Below are 10,980 nucleotides of genomic sequence, written 5' to 3' on the forward strand. Positions count from 1 at the left end.
AGTAGCTGCCAAACACACAGGGCCAGTGCATGGGCCTCATGTCTCCTTCATTGATCAGATACAGCCAGAGAGACAGGGGCCAAGGCCCCTACCACCACTGTGTGTGCCACTAATTGTAAAGACTTTATATGTACACAGACACACACATGCACATGCACACACAGTGTTTGCTTGCTTTTTGTTATGGAGGAAAGAGGGTAAGGAGAGAGGTTATTAAGATTTTCAAGAGATAGGACTTAAGTACAGAGCTTGCTAAGAGCAACAGTAAAGGCTATAAACTCAAAGGTTGTCTTTGGACAGACTATACACATTGTTTAAGTGTCTCTTTGTCACTCAACTCCCCACTTCCAGCAGTCACTCCTGCCATCTGGTCAGGCTACCTTGAACTTCTGGCTGTCACTGCATTGTAACTGTGTTCAAAAGCAGCAGCTGGGAGCTCACCAGGATGTCATGATCACCTTGCAACACACCAGCCAGGAGTAATGTGTGGGTGTTATTATCTGGCACTTTGACTTCTCAAAAGAGTGCATGCCCAGGAATTTCACAATATTTCCCACAGCCCCTTTGAGTGTCCTGGTGGTAGACGAGGTGAATGTTTCCTCCTTCTCAGACATCCCCTGCCTCAACCCAGGCTGCTCCAAAGTTCAGCATCATGACCTTTTGGATGTGATCACCTATAGTCATTTCCAAATCTTCCAGCACATATTCATTCTCCTATCTTTCACTGTCAGTCTCCCTAGTGGTGGGGTCGCAGTCTTTGACAGTGAACATCAGACAGATGAATGTGCTGGCCACAGCTATGTGGTCTTCCTTGGGCAGTGCCACCAGTGTGTAGCAGGTCCCAAGCTGCTTATGGGGTAGGCTCCAAGTAGGCACGTAACAGAGCACCTCATAGACCTCAGTGAGCTGTATCTGCACTCTGACATTCTCCAACGTCTGGTCATTGAGTGTGTTTGTGCAGTCAAACTGGAACTCCATGTGGTCAGTGAAGGTGTGTTTGGTGCAGTGGATGACATGCTCTGTCTCTGACTCAGTAAGGGACATGGGCTCAGGCGAGAACTTGAAGAGGGGTCCCAGCCCATGGAAATCTGGCACCACTGCCAACTGCTCTTGGAAGATCTCCTGCCAGGTAGCTGCCACTTTTGCAGGATGCTTGGCTGCTGTGATGGGGGTGCTTTCTGTTCTTTGTTCTGCCATGGTGTGGAAACCAGGGTCACAGACTTGAGGTCAAAAGATTTTTCTAACGGTTCTAAAGTGTACCGCTTTAGAGCACTCTCCAAACCAGGGATCAAACCATTTAGGACATAACCTCCATTGAGGGCCTTCTGCCTCTGCTCCAGGACATTGTAATGCAAGGTGGCTCAGTCCCTAACTTCTTTGTCATCCTCCATCACACACCTCTTTAGCAACACAAAGATACTGGATAACACCTCTTCATTCTGGGCTCTAAACTTGGCCATAGTTCTCACAGCACTTGCCCAGACCTCCTCATGCTCCAAGACTACTTGTTTATAGATGAAGCAGATGTATTTGGAGGGGTTGTTTGTCTTGGGCCCCTCCCGGCCCAGTAGATGCAGAATACAGATGGCCAGCACAGTAAACTTGCAGTCCTCGGTGAATTTGCACAGATGTGACAGTCCTGTCTCCTTGCCTTCTGAGTGCTCCTCAATGATGCTGATGATGCAGTCCATGGTGACCCACTTATACTCAAAGCCACCCTCTTCCTGCAGCATGGTAAACAGGAAGTTCATGAGAACAGTGTGTTTGTGAGGATACTTCTGACACAGGGCACCGATGGCCTATGTAACCACCGCCTTGAGTTCACCAAGATCTCTGACATAAAAGAGGAGATCTGCTTCACTAGGTGGTCAATGCTGCACCTACTGCCAGTGTTGAGGAGGTTGGTGATGGCCAGTGTGACAATGCTGTGATTTGAATTCATGATCAGGTTCTCTAGGTCCAAATTATAGGCTGTCACTGCTAACAGATGCTTCATGGCATCTACTCAAAGTAGGTAAGTGATCTACTCAGCCTACAAACACACTGCTTTTAACTAAATAGATAGGATAGAAAGTATTCATTTTTAGTACAACATAAGATTCTGCGTTATTCCCAGTATAATTTGCACTTGGCAGGTTTTTGTTCAAGTAGATGGTCAAGAACCCTAAAATAAAGTAAACAAGATCACATTTTTCTGAGGGACTTTATACTTCTTTAGAAAACATTGCATACGATTAAGCTGAATTCATAAAATTCAACATATGTACAATCAAAAGAACCTTGAAATGGAAGACAGAGAAGTAGTGGCCTGGTATATCAGTCAGCTAATGTTGCAATAATGCCTTGGAAGAAAGCATCACACAACTCAGTGGCTTCCAATAACAAGTATTTGTTTTTGTCTCATTCTCAAGTCTGCAGTTGCCTGGAGCACTGCTTGGCTTGGCTCCAGACTAGAGTCTGAATTTAATCTCTTCCATGGGTCTTCTCTTTGTTCTTGGGCCAGTGGCTATTCCTGGTGTGTTCTCTTGACAAATGACAGGAGTGCAAGAGGGTGAGTAGAAACATGAGATACATATTGACATTTTGGCCCACAGTTGTCAGACTGACATCAGCTTGACATGGTAAAGCTTAACACAAATGGAGCTCTGCTTACTCCAAAGGATGGTATCACGAAGTCTCAGCAGATACCATGAAAGTGGAACTCTAACAAAGGGAGGGCATGAAGATTTACAGACAGAAATCCGAACCACCACACCTTGTTCTAAATCCATCATCAGCTGGACACGGGCTTTCAGTCAACTTGGGCCTTCTTTCCTTAAGCAAAAATAAGGGAAAATTGGATTTGATCATATCTAATGGCCTGTCCCAGTCTTCATTAATTTGGAATGAGTAACAAATTTATTTGTATGATTTGTACATCTTCATATTATGTAATAATTGTAAAGGTTTTACTCATGAAATGAATAAGATGAATAGGATTGCACTGAGAGAACTATTTGAGAGAACAAGCATTTTAAAGGATTTTTTAAATCATAAGTTTATATGCCTGAATGATATTAGAATTTCACATGAATTATTTTCATGTGAATACTAATAGAGTCTTGAAAAAAAACCACACATTTACTTAGAAACATTTGTTATCCAATTAACTTGATTTATTACATATAGACCATATTTTGATTAATTAGACATGCCACTATTTCAGATGGCCCTGCACGCCAATTTGCTCCAATTTTCAAGGGCTGATAATACAAAAATTCCCATTTGCTCTGACTCCTCGGGAAACAGCCAGGCTTGGCATAGTACCCAGAACCTTGCATGAGATCAGGGCATCTGGTTTCCAGTTCTGGCTCTGCCACCTCATCACCACGTGACTCCGGACAAATTGATGGTTCTGTGCCTTTCTTCCTCTGCAAAATGAGGAGGAGTCACAGCTAAACCACTTCACTCAGGGGATTAGAGAAATGATCAAAGGAGATTCCATGTGTAAAAGCACTTTGACAAACTAAGCCCTGAGCACATTGAGCAGTTTCATCGCTAGGGCATGTTTTAATTGGTTTTATTATTTAGGTATGGTGGGCCAATAGATCAGGAGCAATGCCGTCAAAAAGCTAGTTGATTATACTCACAGATGCCAAGAGAGGGAGTACATGTCACGCCATGGGGGTGGCCACATGGGGAATCACTGGAGCAGGTCATGAGGTAGAGGGAGAGGGGTAAACTGTGGACAAGTTCCTTTTGTGTGGTTTCCATGGATAGGAAGAGGTAAGTAGAGTATGCGGATGTAAGATGGGCTAGTTTGAATAATTGCAGCAGGCTCTGGGGCATAGGGATTGTCCCTAGTTGTCTGGCACCTGGATCTGAGGTGATTAGGACAAATATATAGTGGTCCAGAGTATGAGAGCCCTATAAGGGTATTTTTTGGGGGAGGTGAAGACTCCAATTGGTTGGTTTGCATTTAAACGTGCACCCCTCAGAGAAGGTCTACTGAGGAGTGGAGATGATGAAGGAGGCAGAAGGCCAAGGCAAGGTGACTCAGGCATGCTATCAAGTTGTACAGAACAAGATGTGTCCACTATAGGCATGCAGGGCAGATGTTAAAGCACCAAGTTTGCAGAAGCTCAAAAACATGGTTAATACCGGGCAGCGTTGTACCTTTCCTAGAGCAATCTCTCAGATTATTCAACTTGCTTTTGTGGTTGGGGACATGAATATTATGTCACTCTAACCTATATCTTCAGAGGGCTTCTTCAGCTTCCTGGTAACCCATATATAAAAGACGTTCACCTATCTACACATATGATAACTGAGAAAGAGAAATTATCTGAACATAATTTCTAAAATGGAGCCAAATTCTTCATTTTAGATGCCTATGAAAAATAACTTCCAAAGCTGGAAAGGAGAGAAAGCCCTTTATAATCATGCATTTTCCACCAAGAATCCTCTCCGTGGAAATGGCACCAAAAAAAAAAAGCAACCCAGAGCTAAAGAGCAAAGCTGTTGTAGTTAGTCCAAAACATGAACTGGGGGAAAAACTGGGGTCTAGATTTTAGTGTAAGTTTAGCCATAACAGGGCAAAGTATTTTAATAAACACTGATTGTGTTACTCACTGTTTAAGAAAACCTTCTATAGTTGTCTTTGTCCTCATGATATAGTCTAAGCATCTCGAAGTAACATAGAAGTCATTTTGCAATCTGCCCAACTACTATACCGGTTTACTACTTCAGCCTCTTCTTTGCCTTATGTTTCAGACTTCACCCACAAAGAATTCGTACATGACTTTGTAGTTCACTGAAAATGACTTGCTGTTCTCTGACACATGCTTCTTGGGACTTGCAATGAACTTTCCTCCTTTCTGCTCTTCTGCTGACCTGCCCAACTGGATTTAGAGTCCTATTGACTCTCGAGGCCTACGCTTAGATTTCCCTTCTTTGACAAGCCACTTTTGACCTTCCACTTCAAAGCTGGGCTTAATGTATAATCTAATGGGGCAGATATATAACACCTATGAGCAGAGGCTTACTTGCCTGCTTACTAGTCTCTTTTCCCAAGAATCTGCAAGTTCCATGAGAAAAATGAGTTTTTAGTCATTGTTTAGTAATAAGCATCAAAACCTTGAATCTGGCTGGCACTGTGGCAGTTCTAAATAGTGTCACTCACTCCGAAACAAATTGCTGGATCCTGAGGCTGGGCTAAATACCTCTGCTCTGTGTCCCTAAGATTTCTAGTTATCTCTCATTAAATACATGTCAATATTACTGTTTATGCAGATGTCGCCTCCATTACACTTCAAGTTTTTTAAGGGCAGTTACTGTGAATGATTCATCTTTGTTTCTCTAATTTCCAACACAGTGGTACAATTTAGGAACTCAGAAATTGTACCTATTATGACTGTTGTTATAATTATTATAAATGTTTTTGAAGAGGTGGATGAATAAATGAATGCAAAGCAGGACATGAGTGGATCTGAAGCAGGAGTGATAATGGGGGATGGATACTGAGATATGTACCATGCCTTCGGCATGGGATCCCTTCCCCCCAAGTATCAAGATAAAACAAAATTGTTCAGAAAACATCACATCACCTAAAGTGAATAAGTTAGGGCATTATTAGAAAAACCACTATGGTAAAGTAAAAGTGGGAGAATATCATTTATCTCAGTGTTCACTGGATCTCACAATTTAGATTGTACCTTCTGATAAAGTAGTGGAAATTTAATGACTAGCATTCTTTTTTTGAAAGACATTTATGTTTACTGATTATTTATTGCCTGCACTGACCAGAAAACCAAGGTGTTGATGCCAAAGTAATGATGTCTATAGTCATCATGAGGACAAGATGTTTGATGTCCAGAAGGGATGATGTATATCACTCTATGGTTAGGAGCTGATTTTTAGAATAAAATAAAAAGCACATACATATTTGAGAAAAACTGCATTACAGTACTGTTCAACTTTATCCAGTAGCCTCATGCAACAAAAGTGATGAGATTCCAGGGAGAATGTTAACTAGTATTTCTCCAAAGGGGTAACTATGGCTAAATCTGGGAGTGACCGAGCCCTGGACACTGGCCAGATGCCATCCCCAGACCAAGAGCTTCACTCTTTGATGCTTGAACTTCACTGTTGGGTCAGAGCATACCCAGCCACAAAACCTCGCCATCAGCTTTTTCTCATGTCAGTCTCACTGCTATCTCCTGCCACCTCCCTGTCATTCCTTGAAATGCCCGCCTCTGGCAGCACCGCCCTCTCCCGCCAGCACTCAGGGCAGCCGGATGGCATGGGTCTGCTCTGGGGGCTCTAGGACAGGGAGGGTGCTGGGCAAGGGCATGGCAGAAGAAGAAAGAATAAAGAAAAGCAACTTACCAAATCCAAATGTAAAAAACTCACAGTATTTTTAAAGACTGTTCTTTTGGCCACCTTAATTTTCAAGGCAGGAAGAAAAAGAAGCCACGTTTCTATTTTTTCCTCTCCTCGTTACTGCAGGGCATTAATCTACTTTGAACTTAGTCTATCAGATGAGCTGGTTCCATACCCAAGAGGCATTATTATCACCCAGTTCAAAAGTGTTCAACATATGGACATCATCAAAACCCAAACTGACTTTATATGTTGCTCATTTCTAGTAAACGATTAAAGAGATCTAATCAAGACACATGCCTGTGTCAGGGGCTAGGCAATGCACCATTAAACGTACTATTGAGTTGTGTGCAGAGCTCGCAAGACTCCACAAACTCATTTTAATTATTTTACACAGACAAATGGAAAGACCCAGTATCTTCAATTAGAGTACAGCTCCCATAAAACAACAACAACAACAAAAGGACAACGCAAAAAGTCGTGATGGAAAACGGAAGTTGTATCTTCAAATCACATCCATATCGACATTGCAGGACTGTAGCCTGATTGTATTGTTAATTAATTCTCCAAATGCACAGTAAGCCAAAGGAACAATTTGAGAGGAGTACTTGTCATTTAATTAGTACGTTAAGTTTTTTTTAAGCTCAAATGTTTCTCTATTTAATTAGCATGTACTATAGGCCAAAATCTCACACCAGCTGGATGTTTTCAGGATAAATGGCTTTGCTTATTTCTTCCATTTAACGAGCCAATAACTTTTCAGAAAGAGGTTGAGCTTGGGTGGTAGGAAAGAAGGCAAGGGAATACTATCAGAATACAGTGCTTGTTGTGAAGAATCATATATTTCAGGGAAAAAGAAGAGGAAAACTTCTACTTCAAGATGCTACTTTGATATCCATAGCATTGAATAACATAGCTTGAGGAGTTTTAGGACCCATTTAGTTCAGTACCCCTTTCCTTAGAATAAAGTTTTAGAGCCAAGATAAGTTAAGGGACACACTGAAGTCATATACCCAATTACGTAGACTGGCCTGAACTATCATCTAGGACTCCTGACTCCAAATATAATGTTTTTCAGATGTCCATGTGTTCATGAAAAAGCGTGCAAAGGGTGCATAGTAAGGCATGCAGAGTACATTTGAGGAAGGCTTTATCATTGGAACTACTATTTTAAAGTCTTGGAATACTGAGATTTAAATGGATTAAGTTTGGCTTTAATGATTACCAATTAATAATTCATATCTCTAAATGAAGAATTAGTCAGCTTGTTTCATTTCACATTCTGGGAGCAATTTTGTCATTTTGGAGCAAGGATCCATGAATGTTTCTTAATATAACACCAGGAGGAGATGTCAACTCAGTCTTAACTCATTTGTTCAGTGTCTCTATTTTCTTCTTAATTAAACACAGAAACTATTGATTTGGGGACAAAAATAGAATCTGATGAAGTCTGAATTTCTTCCCAGAAAATATTTTGTCTTTGCTTCCAGATGTCAAGAGAGACACATGAATACAGCTCATATGGGGAAGGGACAAACAGCTGCTTCTTGCCCTCCCAAGAAGGCAAACTTGGACTGGAGAAGAGCACTGGACCAGGAGGTCCTGTGATAAAATTGCTCCAGCCAAGTGATTGCCTGAGCTGTCCTAACCCTTCCATGAAAATGGGCAAGGAGCAATAAAGGAGTTGAATACAAACTAATCAATTAAATAAGTATTAAGGGCTGCAAACTACTCAAAAAGCTATAATTAATTTGGGGCTAAGAATTCACATAATACATAAAACTTTCAATAAAATAATTACAAAGGTATGTGCTAAATGTCTAATGAGAGGTATATAATATAAGGGTTCAAGAATGAAGAGCACTGGCAGGTTATGTAAATAGAAGGCCACATGGAGACAGGGAACAGTCAGGCTTTGCAAACTGGTTTAATCTCACCACCCACAAAAACAAGAGTCTCCTTATTTCTGTCCTTGCTCTCTGCTCATCTTAAATTTGTCCAATTGCCTCCTTATGATCCATGCAAGCTGTCATTTATGTCTTTAATTGTGGAGGCCTCCAATTTTTAAAATTTTAAATTCATTTGGAGAGTATTTTCAGCCAACTGGAGTCATGGATGTGTTTTCCTAACTGCATAGCCAGATGCCAGCCCTGTGGCCAGGACATCTCCAGTCTGACTTCCCACTGCTAAGTCCACTGATAAGAGTGAGTTGCAAAGATACTGCTTTTGCTTCTTTCAAGTTCCTACAGAATTTATAGCTGGAATTACAATGAACTGCCCAATTTAGTTGGTGTTTCTTTTTCTTTTTTTTTTTAACCTGAGCATAAATTGCGTCTGTTTTGAGGCAAGGGAATTTAGCTAAATGATATCTAAGGATATTTAAAATGATGGGATCATTGATCATTTGTATGTAAATAGATCCTTTCACGTAATTGGGTAAAATTTGTAATTTTTTTCTTGATAGGCAGACAACATGCACTGGGTAAAAGGAACTTTGTAATTAGGCTTTTATTAATGTGGTGGCAAGATGCAGGGGAGGGGAAGCATTCTTGGGTCCTGTAATTAGGTTCAGTCTTTTAGTGACTCTGTCTGCTGACTCTGAACTTCACAAGTATTTCTCACTTTTATTTCCCTGCCCCAATTTAGGGCAGGATGCTTAGAGGAGACTGACATTGGGGATTTTTCCTTCCTCAGGTCAGTTAGGCTCTGGTTAACTATTTCTTCCTGAGAACAGGCCTTATTAAAAACAAACAAACAAACAAACAAACAAACAAACAAAAACAACCAAAAAAACAAAAAACATGAAGAGTGTGCTCTCTGTATTTCAAAATCGTTCCTTTCTCCTACTCCTGCCAGGAAGCGTACAGGGATTTTTCTTTGATATTTACTGTGGAGGCCTGGTAGAGAGAGATCCTTTAGGTGGCTCTCACAGTATTGTGAGGGAATCTTTAGGACTGGGTCCCCCTCTCAGAACGTGAATACCACTGAACCTCAGTAAGGCATCCACTGCAGGTCAGGTTTCCCCACCCTGGCACTGGGTCCTGCGGCAGTTTCCCTGTGTTCTCATTTCTCCAAGAAAATCTGTTGACTTTTCAGTCTGTTCACCTTATAACTTGTTGTTGGGACCGAGTGGCCACTTCCAAGTTCCTTATGTGTGAGCTGGAAACTGAGAGGCTGGATATCATTTGAAAACAAATTTTTCACATAATTATTTTTAATATGACCCTTGTGAGTTTCTTTACCTCATTGATTTGTGTGCTTAAGAAATAAAACAGTTTTAAGCAAGGTAAATTTCTGGTTAAAACGTCAGAGATTTTAAAGGGGTTCAGTCTGAATCAATGAGGTGAGTGAGTGAAAGCCTAGTGTAAAGCTGAGTTATTCTTTCAGAGCTTCTCAGCTTCCTCCGTTCTCTGAAGGGGCCTGCGGTGATTTTTTCTGTTGTCATTGTATCAGGCAAAGTACAGACTGGATTTTGACTTCAAACACTAGTCAGGGCTTAATTCTCTACTCCAGTATCTACAGCTAGGTCATCACAAGTTAGCTCTTTATAATCTCCAAGCTTCATTGTTTCCATCTATAAAATGCAGCTAATGACGCCTTTACTCCTTACATTTTAGGATTACTAGGGAAGTGAACCTAGCCAATGCAAAGTGACCTACATGTAGATAGGGAATTTCAGCATCAGTAATACACTCCCACCTCTTTTTAAATTATATTTTATGGTCCATGACACACTGACCAAACATCTGATATTAATACCTAATTCATTGCATCTGGTTAATAATGCATGCTATTTCTTTAATCTGAAGTTTTGATAGGCAGAAAAAAAATGAACTCTTTATTCCTGTAGGAATTTAACATCTGGCATAGTAGTTGGCACATAGTAGGTAATAAATGCTTATTGAAGATTTTTCATAATAGGTGATATTTGAGTTGGGTATTGAAATCCAAGTGATGGGAAACCAGGGATGATAGAAATGCACACTACTCAGGAGAGGCTAAAACATGCTGCAAGAACAAATGGTTCCTGTATCTCGGTGGTTTCTCATCAACTAAAAGAAATAGGTTTTTCTCTTCCTCAACCAAAGTTGGATGCAGGTCCAAGTGACTGTCTCGGGCAGCCATCCTACATATGTTGACTCAGCTTGCATGTCTGTTTTGGGCTCATTCTACTCCATATAGCTTGCCTTGCAGCTTCACTAGCTTTCCTTCAATTCCTTGAGCATTCCAAGTTCATTCCCACACTAAGGCTTTGTGCTTTCTGTTCTGTGTGGAGCACTCTAACTTCAATCTACACATGCCTAATACTTTATGTTTATAAGCACCTCTTCAGCAAGGCCATTCATGACAACCCAAAGATCGCCCCTCACACCAGCCTCACTCCAGCCCATCATTTTATCTTGTTGACTTCATGCTATTTATTAATTTTTAATAATACCTTATGCAGTCATGTGTTTGCTTATCGCGTTCATTGTCTCTCCTCCCCTCTCCCCTACATTCTAAGATATAAAATCTACAAAGCAGGAGCTTCGTCTGTTTTGTTTAGTTGTTTTTCCCCCACAGCTAGACTAGTACCTGGCACCTAATAAACAATTAACATATATATTTTATGTGAATTAA

General features: G+C 40.9%; 1 pseudogene; it reads right to left on the reverse strand.

The window, feature by feature from the left end:
* Positions 1-396: 396 nt before the first annotated feature.
* LOC107546655 (coatomer subunit gamma-1 pseudogene) lies at positions 397-1,996 on the reverse strand (annotated as a pseudogene).
* Between the last annotated feature and the right edge of the window lie 8,984 nt (positions 1,997-10,980).

The sequence above is a fragment of the Miniopterus natalensis genome, chromosome 7 (genome assembly GCF_054644295.1).
Source record: "Miniopterus natalensis isolate mMinNat1 chromosome 7, mMinNat1.hap1, whole genome shotgun sequence".
Taxonomy (NCBI): Eukaryota; Metazoa; Chordata; class Mammalia; order Chiroptera; family Miniopteridae; genus Miniopterus; species Miniopterus natalensis.